This window comes from Trachypithecus francoisi, unplaced genomic scaffold (assembly GCF_009764315.1).
Source record: "Trachypithecus francoisi isolate TF-2019V2 unplaced genomic scaffold, Tfra_2.0 Lachesis_group16, whole genome shotgun sequence".
Classification (NCBI taxonomy): domain Eukaryota; kingdom Metazoa; phylum Chordata; class Mammalia; order Primates; family Cercopithecidae; genus Trachypithecus; species Trachypithecus francoisi.
Genome location: NW_022681461.1, coordinates 33,211,530 through 33,227,947, shown reverse-complemented (window position 1 = coordinate 33,227,947; position 16,418 = coordinate 33,211,530).

Sequence of the window (16,418 nt, the reverse complement as noted above, 5' to 3'; positions counted from 1 at the left end):
GAAGCCAGCCTAGTACTGGGTCTTGCCAAAGGCCCTTCTTTTCAGTGTGGTGAGTTCCCCCAGGCCCCAGGTATGTCCAGAGATGCTGCCTGGGAACAAGGGATTGGAGTAAAAAACCTTGGCAATTTACCTGATGTTCTATTCTACTGTGGCTAAGCTGACACTCAAACCACCATATGAAGTCATTTTCACTCTTCTCTCCTCTTACCACAGAGAACCCTTTTCCTGTGGCCACCACCAGCCGTAATCTACCATGAGTTCTGCCAGGCCACCACTGATGTTTGCTTAAAGCCCAAGGACTCTTATGTCAGGTTTTGGTGAATGCTGCCAGGCTTGGGACTCACCCTTCAGGGCAGTGGGCTCCCCTCTGGCCTAGGGCAGGTCCAGAAATGCTGTTCAAGAGCCTAGGCCTGGACTTGGGGACCTCAAGAGCCTTCTTATTGCTCTACCTTACTGTGACCAAGCTGGTACGTAGGGTGCAAGACAAAGTCCCCTTTACTTTTACCTCTGCTTTTCTCAAACAGGAGTCTTTCACTATAGCCACTATAGCTAGGAATGTGCTGGGTCTCCCCTGAAGTCAGCATGTTTCAGAGCCCAAGGTCCAGGGTGTAGTTCATGGTTATTACTGGTGGTTATTCAGGGCCCAAGGCTCTTTAGTCAGCAGATGATGAATCCTGCCAAGACTTGATCCTTCCCTTCAAGGCAGCAGGTTCCCTTTTGGTCCAAGGTGTGTCTAGAAATACCATCCAGGAGCTAAGGCCTGAAATGTGAGCCTTGTCAACCCATCACCTAGGTACTAAGCCCGGCATGCATTAGCTCTTTTTCCTAATGTTCTTTCCACTATCCTCCCCTGACAGGCCCCTGTGTGTTTTGATTCCCCCGTTGTGTCCGTATGTTCTCATTGTTCAGCTCCCACTTATAAGTGAGAGTTTCACTTCTTTGTTACCACTCTAGATGCTTTGTATTTATTTTCATTGCCTTATTGCTTTGGTTAGAACCTTCAGTACATTGTTGAATGTACTGTGTACTGCCCAGTGTCCTATCTTACTGTGGCTGAGCTGGTATCCAAGATGAAAGACAAAGTCCTCTTTATTCTTCATGCTCCTCTCCTTAAGCAGAAGGAAGACACCACGTCTTCCTTCTATGACATCTTCCTTCTACGACTATGACTTTCTTCCTTGCTATGAGCTGCACTGCCTGAGGTGGGGGGAGGGATGGCTTAGCCATCAGCTGATGTCTCCCTAGGTCATGTGGCACACTAGTTCACTGGTTCTAAGCCCAGCCTACCACTAGGGGTTGCCCAGGAATTGTAGTCCTTGTGTCCTAGACTGCCTTTAAAGTTTACCTAGGACCCCAGAGCACTTTGGCTTGCAGTGGTGAGGCCAAGAAACTCAAGTTCTAATTAATAGGATGGGTGACCCTCGTCTGGCTAGGGCTGGTCCAAATGCTCCCTCTGTGTGCTGGAGCTGGCTGACCCCAGCACAGCTTTATTTTCCACTGTGATAGAACAGCACTGTGCTCAATGTAAAGTCCCCCAGTCACTGCACTCTTCCACCCCAAAGTGCATAGATTCTCTCTCCTTGCAGCATGGCCACTGCCAGGGGATGGGGAAGGGATGGTGTTGGTGATTCAAGACTGCCTCTCCTGCCCTCCTCAATGCCACTTTCCATAATATGAAGTTAAAACCAGGTACTGTGATTGCTCACCTGATTGTTTGTTCTTGAGACAGTGCTTTGCTGTGTGCAGACAGTTGGGGAGCTAAGGGGGTGTACAATGTAGACTTTGATTCTACCATCTTGCTTTGCCTGCTCAAGAATTGCATTTAAGTTACAAAACAATTTGTAGAGGATTGATATCTTAATATTAAATTTTAACCAATAAATAATTATTTAGGTCTTTAATATCTTTTAGCAATGTTTTATAGTTTCAGTGTACAGAACTTGCCTATTATTTTTTAGATTTATCCTCAAGTGTTTTGAATTTGTTGATGCTTTTGTTTCTAAATTTCCATTTCTGATTACTTATTGCTAACATATAATCAATTATATTTTTCAGGTACCTACAACTGTGCTAAACTCAGTAGTTCTAGCAATTTTTTTTGTAGAATCTTTATAATTTTATGGACTGTCATTTCTTCTGTGAATAAAGATAGTTTTACTTCTTTCTTTTTATTATTTTATTTTTTAAGTTCTGGGGTACATGTGTGGGATGTGCAGGTTTGTTACATAGGTAAATATATGCCATAGTGGTTTGCTGCATCTGTCAACCCATCACCTAGGTACTAAGCCCGGCATGCATTAGCTCTTTTTCCTAATGTTCTTTCCATTATCCTCCCCTGACAGGCCCCTGTGTGTTTTGCTCCACTCCCTGTGTCCATGTGTTCTCATTGTTCAGCTCCCACTTATAAATGAGAGTTTTACTTCTTTATTACCACTCTAGATGCCTTGCATTTATTTTCATTGCCTTATTGCTTTGGTTAGAATCTCCAGTACATTGTTGAAAAGAAAACATGAGAGAAGATATCTATGTCATGATCCTAAAAGTTAGAGGGGATATGTGCAGGCTTTCCCATCAAGTATGATGTTAGTAGGTTTTTCATAGATGCTCTTTAACTGGTCGAGAACTTTCACTTCTGTTTCAATTTTGCTGGGAGTTTTCTTTTTCTAATCAGAAATGAATGTTCAATTCATGTTCAGGAATGTTCAAGAATGCTTTTCTGTGTTTATTGAGATGATTATATAGTTTTTCCTTTTTAGTTTGCTAATATAGTGAGTCACATTTCTTGATTTTAAAATGTTAAACCATTTGAAATTCTACATTCATGAGCTAAACCTCATTTGGTCATGATGTATTGTTCCTTTTGTACATTATTGAATTTGATTTGGTAAACTATTGATTTTTTGCATCCATATTCATGATAAATATTAATCTGTAGTTTTCTTCTTTTATAATGTCTTACATTGATTTTGGTATCAAGGTAATGCTGAACTCATAAAATGAGTTGTGAATTGTTCCCTCTCATGTTAGCTTCTGGGTATTTGTGTAGAATTAGTACTATTTCTTCCTTAAATTTTTGATAGAATTTACTTAACTCATCTAGAGTTCTTTTCTGTGAGAAGATCTTTAACTATAAATTCAATTTTTTATAATAAACACAGGGCAATTCTAATTACCTACTTTTCTTGAATGAGCTTTGGTAGTGTGTCTTTTAAAAAATGTGTCCATTTTACTCATATTGTCAAATTTCGTAGCATAAAGTTGTTCACCATACTCCCTTCTTACTTCCTAGGTATCTTTTAATAATTTTAGTATGAGTTTAGTGGCTTAGTAGTAATGTACCCTGTTTTATTCTTAGTAATAATAATTTGTATCCCTGACTTCATCTTGTCATTCTCTGTTTGTGTCTCTCTCTCTCTCTCTCTCTCCGTTTGTCTCTCTCTCGTCAACCTGACAAAGTTTATTGATTTTATAGATCTTTTCAAATAATTAGTGTTTTTTTCATGGATTTTCTTCATTACTTTTCTGTTTTCTATTTCATTGATTACCATATTGGTACTTATTGATTTCTTTTTTCTAATTTCTTTGGGTTTAATTTGTTCTGCTTCTTCTAGGCTTAAGGGAGAACCTTCTTTCCTATTGTAGGTGTTAAATTCTATAATATTTATTCTAACTTCTGATTTAGTGGCAGTTGTGCATTTTGTAATGCTGCATTTTTATTTTCACTCAGTTAAAAATAGTTTCTAATTTCCCTTTGATTTCTTGTTGAGTTCTGCTTCTTATCCAATTTGATAATCTCTACATTTTATTTGCAGGGTTTAGCCCATTTACATTTGTGGAATTTTCAGTATGTTTAGATTTAAGTCTATCATCTTGCTATTTGTCTTCTATTTGTCCTATCTGTTACTGATTCTTCTTTTTCTGGCTTCTTTTGGAGTAATTAAATATTTTTCATCATTCCATTTGATCTCCTTTGTGGCTTATTAGCTATAACACTGATGATTTTAGTGATTGCTTTAGGGCTTACAATATATGTTTTTAAGTTGTTATAGTCTATGTTCCAGTTATGTTATATCATTTACGTATAAAAACCTTATAATAGGCTGGGCATGGTGGCTCACGCCAGTAATCCCAGCACTTTGGGAGGCCAAGGCAGACAGATCTCTTGAGTCCAGGAGTTCTAGACCACCCTGAGTGACACTGCAAAAAGCTGTCTCTACAAAAAATACAAAAATTAGCCAGGCATGATGATGCACACATGAAGACCCAGCTACCTAGGACGCTGAGGCAGGAGGATCACATGAGCCTAGGAGGCAGAGTTTGCAGTGAGCCAAGATTATGCCACTGCACTCCACCCTGGGTGACAGAGTGAGATTCTGTTTCAAAAACAAACAAAAACCCAAAAAACTTTACAATATATTTTCATTCTGCCTTCCAGACCTAAATTGTGGTCATATTTTATTTGTACACATTATGACTCCACAACACATCATTATTATTTTGCTTATATAGTCAATTGTCTTTTAAAAAGATTTAAAAAGTAAGAAAGTATCTTGGCTATGTGTGGTGGCACACACCTGTAATCCCAGCAGTTTGGGAGACCAAGGCAGGTGGATCACTTGAGCCTAGGTGTTCAAGACAAGCCTGGGAAACATGGCAAAATCTCACCTCTACAAAAAATTAAAAAATTGGCTGGGCATGGTAGCACATGCCAGTAGTCCCAGCTACTCAGGAGGCTGAGGTGGGAGAATCACATGAGCCCTGGAGGTCTAGGCTGTGTGAGCTGTCATCATGCCATTGCTCTCCAGCCTGGGCGATAGAGTGAGACTGAGACCCTGTCTCAAAAAAAAAAAAAAAAAAAAAGAAAAGAGAAGAAAGTATCTTTGATAATTACCCATATTGTTTCCATTTTTGGTGCTCTTCATTCATTTGTGTGATCTAAACTCCAGTTATACATTTATTCGGCCACTTGAAAATGTATTACAACTTACTTATGCTATATTCATTTTTTTAAATTCTTTTTTTCTTTGTGTTTAAAGTGAAAAGTTTCTATCGATAGGCTAGGTTTTCTTATCTCTTTTTTTGTAAAGTCTAATTTGCTCTTAATTCTATTCAGTATAGTTTTCATCTGAGATATTTATAGTTTTCATCTCTAGAAGTTCACTTTGGGTCTTTTTATATCTTCTATGTAGTTAAATTTTAGAACATCTAGTATACAATTATAATAACTGTTCTTCTCTTTTAATTCTAATATTTATGTCAGTTTTAAATTGGTTTTGATTGATTAATTTTTCTCTATTACAGGTCATATTATCTTGCTTCTTTTCATGTTTCATATTTTCTGATTCTATGCCAGATGTAATTTCTACCTTGTTGGTTACTGGATATTTTTGACCTGTGTTACAGTCAAGTTACTTGAAACAGTTTGATCCTCTGGAGACTTGCTTTTTAAGATGTGTTAGTGAGACTAAAGCAGTATTTAGTTCAGGGACCATTGTTCTCCACTACTGAGGCAAGACCTTCTGGGCATTCTGCCCAATGCCTCATAGGTTGTCAGGCTTGTGAGAATAGTCACTATTCCTGATCCTGTAACAGTACCAGCCTTGTGCCCTCCAACTCTTGTTTTGTTTTTTGAGACAGGGTCTCACTCTGTCACCCAGGCTAAAGTGCAGTGACATAATCATAGCTCACTGCAGCCTTGAATTCTTAGGATCAAGAGATTCCTCCTCTTCAGCCTCCCAAGTAGCTGGAGCTACAGGTGTATGCCACCATGCACAGCTCAATCCTCTTATTTGGTTATTTTCCCAGTATTGTGTAGTTTACTTATGAACAACATCCACCAATCAGTATTCCACTGAATTCACTGAATTCCCCAGAGGTACTTTTTTTTTTTTTTTGAGACTGAGTCTTGCTCTGTCGCCCAGGCTTGAGTGTAATGGCGCAATCTCAGCTCACTGCAGCCTCTGCCTCCCAGGTTCCAGCAATTCTCCTGCCTCAGCCTCCTGGGTAGCTGGGATTACAGGCGCATGCCACCACACCCAGCTAATTTTTGTATTTTTAGTAGAGGCGGGGTTTCACCATGTTGGCCGGGCTGGTCTCAAGCTCCTGACCTCAGGTGATCCACCCTCCTTGGCCTCCAAAAGTGCTGGCATTACAGGTGTGAGCCACTGTGCCTGGCCTCCCGAGGGACTTTTTACAGATTTCCAGAGAACTTTTTTGTGCAGCTGTCTCCTCTATGGTCCTCTGTTCTGAAATCTCTAGCCACTAAGGTCTCCCCCGATCCTTACCTCTGTCTTCTCAACTTAAAGAGGAATTTTCCTGGGCTCCACCTGGATTTTTGCTTCTTGCACTGTGGCCTTAAAATTCTCTCAAGGCAATCAGTAAGCTCAGCAATCATAGGTCTCACCTTTGTTTTCCTTCTCTCAAGAATCACTGTCTTTCGTTGCCTGAGGCTAGTGTCTTATTGTTTTATATATTTTGTCTTTTTGTTTGTTTGAATGTTTCAGTTGGAAAATAACTGTCTGGGTTACTTCATTTCGGCCAGAAGCAGCAATCCCTGGTGAAGTTTTAAAGTGCCGGCTGAAAGGAGATTCAAACATTATAGATTCTGTGCTGTTGGGAGCAGAGCTGAAATTTTGTTTAGAAATCACAGAGCTTGCTTTGAATAATTTTGCCTTTGGCCTGGAAGGTGCTTGAAGTTACACCAGTGGCCAGGGGTACCTTATGGTTTCCTTATTTGATATTACAACTATAAATTATAGTGGTTAAACTCAGTTGGTACAAGTCACTTATTTATTTATTTATTTGTTTATTTATTTATTTGAGATGGAGTCTCCTTCTGTCACCCAGACTGGAATGTAGTGGCATGATCTCGGCTCCCTGCAACTACCGCCTCTCAGGTTCAAGCGATTCTCCTGCCTCAGCTTCCCAAGTAGCAGGTGCCAGCCACCACGCTTGGCTAATTTTTTGTATTTTTAGGAGAGATGGGGTTTCACCATGTTGGCCACGCTGGATTCGAACTCTTGACCTCAAGTGATCCACCTGCCCCGGTCTCCCAAAATGCAGGGATTACAGACATGAGCCACCACTCCTGGCTGAACTCACTTCTTTTAAAATGCAAAGTCCCTTGGGAATTAATGACTAGTAACCTTCTAACAAGTTAAGAGCTACTGATTATTGGAAATTTCCTGGTATATGTCACCCACTTCAGTGAACATTTTGTGTCCATTCATTCACTGAATCTTCACATTAATCCACTCAGGTACCTTTGTAGCTTAAATAGACTGGAAGAAGTTGAGAAACTTGCCCAAGGTCTGAGAGCTCTTGAGTGCATTAGAACCTAGACTTAGAAGATGCCAATCTCTTGCTTTTCAAAGTGTAATCCATAGACCAGCAACAGTAGCACAACTTCAGGCTCTACTCTAGACCTACTGAATCCAGACCTGCATTTTAATAAGGATTCTGCATGATTTACCTGGACAGTCAAATTTCAGAAGTCTTGCTCTGATCCATGCTCAACCTGTTCTCCCTGTCCGCTGGTTGAGAGAAAAACATTAAAGGAAGTTGAGCCTTAAGACAAGTTAGGCAGGATAATGTGAAAGCTTGGAGTACTCTTCTCTCATGGTTCAGGCAAGGTTGGGATGCCATGGTGTATGTATTGCGTAATGAGAGATAATAATGAAACACATCTTACACACTGACTACCTCCTATGTGCCAGGTACTCTTCTAAAGAGCTTTGCAATATTAACTGATGTAACCTTCACAACAAATCTATAAAGGTTTATGCTCATTTTATAGATGAAGAAACTGGAATTCAGAAAGCTTATGTACCTTGCTCAACCCAATTTATTAGTGGCAGAGCTACAGTGTGACCTCAAGGCAGTGTAGTTGTAGAGTCTAAGCTTCTAGATCACATACATCATACATCATCAGAAAGCATGGAGAACTTGGGCAGAAGGTGGAAAACGCAGAGAACATGGAAGAAGAGGAGAGGTACAAAAGATGACCTCTATCTTGCTTGCTTTTTTTGCCAAAAATAAAACTATGCATAGTAGTATGACATGAAAATGTGCTAGGAATTTTAAAATATCTATAGAAGTCTATTTCTTTGCATATCTGAAATCCAATGTGTCATGGCTCTGCAGGTGAGCACAATTAAATAGTGATGAAGATTTCTCATCTATTGAAAGAAAAGACTAAGAAATAAAGAGTAATAGTTTTGGCTATACAATTTTCTGCTAATTCTGAGCAGAGAGAAAACAACATACTCAGAGGCTATTTCAGTGTACTGTAAAGCAAAGAGATAAAAATATGAGAGCTGCTGGCCCTCATTAAAAGGATAAAGGGTTGCTGATTGGTATTTCCTTTTAGGCTTTATAGAAGCTTTAAATTTAAGAGGACTCTGCTGCTTGCTGACATTGGTGAGGATTTTTGCTTTATGTAGAGTGGATTAATTGTGCTCATGCTTATTTGTAGGTTTACTGAGATATATTTAGATATAATCTATAGCTCCTCCTCCTAGAAGAAAGAAATACAAAAGCACAAGTCAGCTGGCTTCTGGGGCACAATTCAGAGCCTCTGTCTTTTATTGTGCATTGCCTCAGTTAATTAGCTTCCTAATTATGATTTTATTCTAAATTGTTATTTTAAATCAATGCCCAGAGATTGTGTTGAGGTAAGGTATTACTTGAGAAATAATAGGGATTTGGTTCTCTGCCTTTAGCTCTGAAAGTTACACTGTTCAGAAAAACATTGTTTATGTGCTTTCTTTTCCTGCACCAACCCTGACTTATTTTGATATTTCAAGCCACCAACAGGACTTGTGCATTAATCAGGAAAGGTGTTCGTTCAGCTCTGTTCTCAGAAATCACCCATCTCACCTTACTTTCCACCTTATTTTATTCTGCTCCATTTCCACCTAGACTTTTACTTGGTTTTTGCCTGTCTTGTTTTTATCTGAATTTCTACTCTTTGGACTTGCACTTCTTTAACATTTTTTTGTCCAAGGACCCTTGGAGTCCTGTAGCAATTCAGTGTTGACCCAGTGGCTCCTCCTGATCTTGCCGTGGCATAACTTGATCACTCGATTTCACCCGCTTGAGAGCCAAATCTTGGAATTAACCTGCTGGGCAAGTGCCTTGGCTGGGTATATTTGGAACCCCTCGACGAAAGGCAGACATATTTATCCCTTGATTCTACCAAGCCTGGAAAAATATGCGACTGGAACAGGTTTGGCTTCTACTATCATCTCCTTTTGGGTTTATCCTTTCTTTGCCTCTTTCCTTCTCACATATATCTAGAAATTTTGTTGATGTTGTCCACCTTTATTTCTTTCCGAAAAGCTCTGATCTATGTCTCATTCTCACCGTAACTTACTTTTGGCTGGATTTCAGGTGTCTGGTCTGTTAAACCTGAGCATGGATTTCTTTAAAATATACTAGTAGATTATACTTCTCCCACTCAAGGTAACATGTGCATCTTAATAAGCCACTTGACTGAGATCTTCTGACTCACAAACTGAAGGTGCCTTAATACCTTGCTGGAACAAGGTATGATGTGAGTAAATATAAAACAAAGCAAATCAAAAAATAACAACAGCGATAATGCTTATCACATTAGGAAAATCTGATATTGTGGTACATGCTACAACTATTTGTTGGTTGTGTTCTAGAGACTTTTTTCCTGGGCACAAAGTTGCCAAGATGATATTTCTCAGCCTTTCTTGCAGTTACATGTGGTCATATGATTAAGTTGGGAACAATAGACTATTAGAGTATATGATGTGCTCAAATACCATGTCACTTGCAAATTCAGATAAGATTATGGTTTTGGACTTTGTCTGTATCCCTCACATCCCGTGGTCAGCATTTTGATATGACATCACCCTAGTTTTGGCTACACAGGTGAAGATACCACTCAGGAGAAGGCAGAAGCCCAATATGAAAAAAACCTGGGTCCCTGAATGATTTTGTAGAGCAGAGTTGTCCCCACCAGCCTATATTGCCTAGACTGTTACTTGAGTGAGAATTTCTCTCATTCAAGTGACTATCTTTTGGGTTCTTTTTGTCACAGCATCTTAGCATTTGCCCAAACCTACTAGGGTGAAGTGTCTGAATCATTGCCTTGGGGATTTAGGGTTTGGAGATCTGGGTTCTATATATCTGACATTGGAAAAGTTCTATCTCAGTCTTCCCTGGGAAAATAAATTGATTTGTGGAAGGGGCCCTTGCTATCTTTAAAACTCTGTTGTTTGCAGAGTTTTCATCTGTATCACAATCATCCTGAGGGCTTTTTAAAACACAGATTTTTGGGCAACACTCTCTGAGTTTCTGATTCAGGAATTCTGGGGAGGGCCTGAGAATATGCATTTCTAACAAACTCGCAAGTATTGCTGAGGCTGCTGGTCCAGGGACCACTCTTTGAAATCCTCTGACTTTCCTCTAACAACGCATTAGAGAAATATTTTGCCAATACTGATTTGAAGGGCCACTGTAGGAGATGTTGAGGCTCCACCCCATAACTTTTGGATCACCTGTGAGTTCTCTTGTAGCTCAGATTCCCACCCAAGTCCATGAGTTTCTTTATTTCTCTGCCTGAGGGCTTTCTCTAGCACCAGGGCATCTTGCTCAGCCTGCCTGTATGGCAGCCTGGAAGGGCTAGGGATTGGTGGCTTCCAATGAAAACCCCCCACTAACAAGGGATGGCTGTTGGTGGATAAATACCCAAGCCTCCCTACCCCTGAGTAGAACAGTCCTGAGGTTTTCTTTGTAATACTTCAGATGATCAAGTTGCAGTTGCCCACAAGAAACTCAATACTCCTTTTATTGTTTTTTTCTCCCTTCTTGTCTCACTTTCCCCTCTCCCTCACTCCTGCTTTCCAAGATCACCTGCAAATAAACTACCTACACCAAAGTCCTCCAACCAGGATCTCCTTTGGGAAAGGGGGGCGGATTTCAACAGAGCCACCTTTCTACTTATTCCATTGCCTGGGCATCCATATATCTTGATACAACTCTAAGTAGGACAGAGTCTCAAGGGGAATTGGCTATCACTGAAGGTGAGGCATTTATTATTATTAGAGACGTTTAAATAGCAACAGGACCACATTTCAGCAAGAACAAATGAGAGACAATAAGGAGCAACTTTTATGGGAGCAAGCTCTGGAGCCACAGTGGCTGACTCAAACCTCAGGTTTGCTGCTTACTGGATGACATGCTGGGCAAATTATTATGTCTTTGTGCCTCAGTTTCCTTATCTGTAAAATGGGGGTGGTAATACCACCATATAAGGTTTGGGGAGGATTAAATGAGTTAACATATAAAAAGTTATTAGAACAGTGCATACACATAGCAAGCTCAATAAGTGTTAGCATGTTATTGAATTTCTGGGGCAGGGACTCCAGAATAATGGAGGAGGAGGCTTCTAAGTCCTTTCCAACCCTAATGTACCTTCTCTTCATGTCAGAAACAGAACAGCGATCTCTCCACCACTTGCCAGAGCAGACAGCTGGCAGAGAGCTATGTGTTCTCAAATTGTTTGAAAAGTGAAATGACTCTCTTCTCCTTCTGTTAGCCTATGTTTCTTGTTGATTTTGGTAAACTACCAGTTAAAATAAAAAAAAAAAATGGAGACAATGAAGGATTGTTGTAATAGTTCAAAGTCATTAGGAGTGGAAGCTTCCTAATATCTTTTTGCTAGACACATCCACAGCAAGTGATTAAGGAGCATAAACATACTATTTACTTTAAAAATACTTTTAATACCAACAGTACATCCTCTCTGTAAACAAATGTTTAGAAAAAAACTGAAGATCAGCCATAATAATCCTACTTCTTACTAAGATGTTGGCATATTGCCTTATATAGCTTTCTCTATAGATAGATGGATAGATAGACAGATAGATAGATGATAGAGAGATAGATTGAAAATGAGATTGTTCCATACAAGTTGCTTTATAACATTTTTCACTGAATATAGAATGAATAGCAAACTGTGCCTTGAAATATTATTTCACATTATTTGACTCTAATTTTACTCTTAGAAGGTAACTTACTTTGAAATAAAAAGGGTATCTTGCTATCTAACTAATGTCTCTGAAAATACAGATAAACAAGAGATTTTAAAAAATCTATAGATAAATGTCCATACAAAGCTTAAATGGATTAGCTGAAAACAGCCAGCAGGGAAATGCTTTGCACATAGATAATTTTTTTGAGTGGAACTGGGATCACCAAACCTTTTCCTAAAGCTGCTAAAAAATCACATTCAAAAGTATTTTTTAAATCCCTTCTCTTGGACTCTACCCTTCCACAGGAAAAATTACTGAAGATAGGGTAAGAAAGACATTTTATCAGCATTAGCAAGGAGAGTTATCAAGTTGATCAGACAGAATATAAACTGAATTGGAAGCTTTGAAATAATTCTGATTTCAATTGTGGTGATCAGGGAGGAAGCAAAAAGTAGACACTGGACCAATATTTTGTTCTCTAATTTAAAGGCCACGAATGTGAACTAATTACACAGGGTACATTCCTCTGTGGAACTACAGAGAGCTCATCTTTTGTGTATGTGTCTCTTTCAGGTGCATAATGCAGAGGACTCTTCCTTCATTCTGGGAGTCAAGGACATATTGTCCCCCTGTGGCTATATACCACCAGACATAAGCAGCATAACCCAAAATTGATTTCTGACTTTTATAATTAGTTTCTAAATAAAGAGAATGTAATAAGTATACTAATACATTATACAATGGTTTGAATGGAAAATAATTAGGGATAAAAATAAGGTAAAGGATTTTAAGTCTGTTTTGGGGTAGTGACTACCATTAAATGAATTTGAAAATTATTTAACTTTAAGTAGTGCTTTGAAGAACATGGAAAGAATAAGAGACCCCATTCATGTTAAATCCTTCTCATATCGTTCCAATTGGCAAGAAAGCAAGAATGCATACCAGGAGAGGTCAAGGTGATTTTGAGGCAATGATGCCCCCCTCCCTGTGCAGCAAAACAGTGTGGTTATGGAATTCAAATAGAAATGAAGTCAGGCAGAGGGACTTGGAATGGCACATGGCGGGGAAAGAGGTAATATTGAGAACTTTGAAGTGGTGAGTTTGACTTTCATGTGGAAACAATTGGTGACATCACCAATATCTTAAAAAAATGACACAATCCAAGTGGCAGGAAAGATGGGAAATCTTGTTTTAACATACTTTGAGTGTACAGGACATAGAAGCAGAATGTGAGCAGAAGAGGTGAAAAGACTTGAACCAGCTCATTGATAAGTAGAAAATGAGTCTATGGGCAGAGCAGAGAGGGCATCTTAGTTGGATCCAAAAATAAGACCCATACTTGCTAAGGATCTAAATATGTGATATCAACAAAAAGGTAAAAGAAAGTGGTGAGCATCTCTGTTTTGGACCTGGAAGGAGAATTATGTATTCTTCGAACTGGCATGATAAGAAATAGGAAGGGCTTTAAAATTATGCTAAGCTAAATAATGGGAAGTTAAGAAAAGATGCTGTTCAGTCAGAGCTGGAGATTTCAAGTCCAAGTAGTCCAAGTCATCGTGATAGTAAAGTTTGAACTCACCACTAAAGTGATAGACAAAAAAATATTATATCCACAGGATAAAATATATTATCCTGAGGAAAACAGAGAAATAGAGAAAAGCATTAATGCAAACCTCTTTACGTTAATTTCCTTCTTTTCACAAAAAAGGTGATGATAGAAAACTGACCTTCTTACTGGTAATGGTAAATCAGCATTGAAGTTCAAACATTAGATAATATCTATCCTGGGAAATGGAAGAGATAGATTGTGAATGGGCTAGGATCACATTTCTGCCCGGGGAACTGTCGGGTAAAAGAGAGTGAACCTAGATTAGACCTGGAATGGACTTTGGTAAAAGCAAAAATCTTTACATTTTACAAGTGTTCGAATGTCTCACTTTTCAAGTTTTGCCTCAGAGAAAGTTTGCCAAACCCTTTCATGTGTTAAGGTCTCAAAACAAAGTAAACCTTAACAAGGCAAAAAAAAGCTTTGCTTAGGCAAAATAGCATGAACAGGCTTGAAAACATACACATTAAACAGAACCTAGAGTATGAACTTGACTAATTGTTTTCTTTCCTGTTATTTGATTTGGATGTAAACAGTGATACACAACTTATCCAATCCTGTCTCCACCCTATAAAGGTATTTCCTTTTGATATTTGTTTATTTTTTTTCAAGAGGAAGAGAACTATTATTGGCTTCTGCAAGGTGTAAATGGGAACTAAAGTCAAGTCTATACATCACCAGGCAAATAAGATGGGATGATACGATTGGCTAACTCACACCTATACTGGAGAATTTTAAAGTCATGATCAACAGGGGGCTTTTGACTCTCTTGGCATTAAGAAGTACACCAGGGAACTGGACACAGACACCGTTTAAAAATTATGATTGTCTACTTCTCTCTTAAATAGAGGGATATGACCATAAATCATTTTATCATATTTTTACCACTAAGGTCACAGCTAATTTTCATGGAAGGACCACTAGGTGGATGGCACTGATTATTTATTTTGACCAGCTATTGAAAAGCTCAGATTGTATCCACTAAGTGTTTTGAATTGACTACTTAATTGAGATATATAACAATTTAATTAAATTCAAAATGCAGACAATTGACAAAACCATTACAAAGAAAAATTCTTAAATGGAATTGAACAAACGGATGGTTAGGCTGAATTATTAAGAATGGGTCATGTGAAATAATGTAACATAGCCACAGAGAAGAACTCCTCATGGCTCAGAGAATGTCCAACTTAGCTGATCTGAGGCTAGCCTTTCTCTCTGCTTTATCAAGGAGTCTTCCAGGATGAGGAGCTGTGGATAGAGAGGCTGCTAGGATTTGAATGTAAGGATGAAAATGACTGAGTGGGTATGGAAGGGAGTGATGGTTCTAGGTATCCAGAACAATACAAATTTATGTGGATGCTTTGAACAAAAGGGTACTCAGTAAAGTTACTTCATTTTTTGAGCCTTAGTCAAAAAGCTGGGTGAATAATATGTATATTGTGGTAGTTTGTGGGGAATAAATGAAATGGTTTAATGTTTGTAAATTACCTACAGTGGGGCTTATAGCAAATGTTCAACAAATGTGGCTGTTATTACTGTTGTTGTTAACATTATTGTGAGGTCAGGGTCAAGCTTGTTTCCCAGATACAGAAGTTGATTTTTCTGTGTATGTTTGCCTCAAGGCCAGCCATTTCACAATGCTTATTAATGAGTAAGTGAGGGACACGGAAAAAGTAAAGGCCAGAGACAGCAAATAAAGGGCACATGTGTCCCATGCTCACTACTTCTACACCCAAAGCAGACATAAGTAATCAACTGTAGTACTCCCCATTGACCCTGAACACAGCCTCGAAATCCTTCCCACATTCTTTTTCAGGCAGCTCCCAGCCCAGTGATTCAAAGGGAGCACTTGAGATGAAATCTACTTGGTAAAATAGAGTTAGCTTCAATGAAATTGCACTCAGGGGAATAGTGCTCATGGGGAAAATGAGCCATTGTTTTACCATTTTTAAAGGATAAAACAGCTTTGAAGAAAAATGTGAGTTGATTAATGCAATGAGCCAATGAGCAAAGTTTGTTCTGATAGGAGATTCAAAGATTCATAAACTGTCCCTTTACTCAGGATATTGTTCTGTCATAGTAAAGGAAAACACTGAGGCTAGGTTAGGGAAAAACCATATGCTGAAACAGTGTTTTCAGTGAAACAGCCACTGAACAATCGAGGAGACATCATGTCCTGCCTCTGAGTCCTTCACCTTGCTCCTCTAAATGGAAACACAAGTGCCTGGGGATATTTGAAGCATGACAAACTTTGGAGGAGTGCTGATGTAAAGCCCTGTAAAGAATTTCCATGCCTGATCATATAACAGATGGCTCCCTACAAAAATCGTTTTAATATTAAACAGACAATTCAGGCCTATGAAAAATTCTGCCATAAATCTGTAATTGAAAATATTAAACAACATCCATTCAAAAAGACTATAAATTTTTACAAGGAATTTCTTATGCATTTCAGAGCTTATATCAAAAGATGGAATGTCCCATCTTATTTAAATAGGGGATTTCAAATCAATTCAAAGGTCTATAGACTTAAAAAAAGTCTCAGATGGAAAGAAAGGTGTGTGTCTCTGTATGGCTGTATGTGGGCATGTGTGTGTGTTACTTTGTCTATTTGATCTTCTCACACACCTATACTCACTGAACACATTCCTCAGCCCATACTGACCCATAGGCCCTCCTGCTTCTCCTGTCCCTCAGCTCCTTGTGGATTCCATAGTCCTTTTGCCCAGCATAGATCCCATGCTCAGATGTTTTTGATGACACTCTTTTTAGGACACTCTGGAACGTCTGACTTTCTTGATTTC